Below are 1,161 nucleotides of genomic sequence, written 5' to 3' on the forward strand. Positions count from 1 at the left end.
AAGTTTCAGAGTCTCTTCTGACATCCACTTTGCTCTTTTCTTTCTCTCCTGTCTTTCTAATGATCTCTTGCTTTCTTCATGTATGATGTCCTCAATGTCATTCCATAACTCGTCTGGCCTTCAGTCATTAGTGTTCAACACGTCAAATCTATTCTTGAGATGGTCTCTAAATTCAGGTTGGATATACTCAAGATCGTACTTTGGCTCTCATGGACTTGTTCTAATTTTCTTCAGTTTTAACTTGAACTTGCATATGAGCAATTAATGGTCTGTTCCACAGTAAGTCCCTGGCCTTGTTCTGACTGATAATATTGAGCTTTTCCATCAGCTCTTTCCACAGATGTAGTCGATTTGATTCCCGTGTATTCCATCTGATGAGATCCACGTATATAGTCGTCGTTTATGCTGGTGAAAGAAGGTATTTGTAATAAAGAAGTCATTGGTCTTGCAAAATTCTATCGTGTGATTTCCAGCATTGTTTCTATCACCAAGGCCATATTTTCCAACTACCGATACTTCTTTTTTTCTGGCTTTCACATTCCAATCACCAGTAATTATCAATGCATTGTGATTGCATGTTCAATCAATTTCAGACTACAGAAGTTGGTAAAAATCTTCAATTTCTTCATCTTTGGCCTTAGTGGTTGGTATCTAAATTTGAATAATAATATTAACTGGTCTTCCTTGTAGGTGTAGGGATATTACCTATCACTGACAGCGCTGTACCTCAAGATAGAACTTGAAATGTTCTTTTTGATGATGAATGCAACACCATTCCTCTTCAAGATGTCATTCCTGGCATAGTAGACCATATGATTGGCCGATCAAAATGGCCAATACCAGTCCATTTCAACTCACTAATGCCTAAGATATCAATGTTTACAAATTCCATTTCATTTTTGATGATTTCCAATTTTCCTTGATTCATACTTCATACTTCATGTTCCAATTATCAATTGATGTTTGCAGCTCTTTCTTCTCATTCTGAGTCATGCCACTCCATCTACATCATTAAGGTCAACTCTACTTTTAGGAGGCAGCTCTTCCCAAGTTGTCTTTTGAGTGCCTTCCAACCTGAGGGGCTCATCTTCTGGAACTATATCTGACAATGTTCCGCTGCTATTCATAAAGTTTTCACTGGCTAATTCTTTTCAGAAGTAG

The sequence above is a fragment of the Trichechus manatus genome, unplaced genomic scaffold, assembly GCF_000243295.1.
Source record: "Trichechus manatus latirostris isolate Lorelei unplaced genomic scaffold, TriManLat1.0 scaffold00128, whole genome shotgun sequence".
In the NCBI taxonomy this organism is placed as follows: Eukaryota; Metazoa; Chordata; class Mammalia; order Sirenia; family Trichechidae; genus Trichechus; species Trichechus manatus.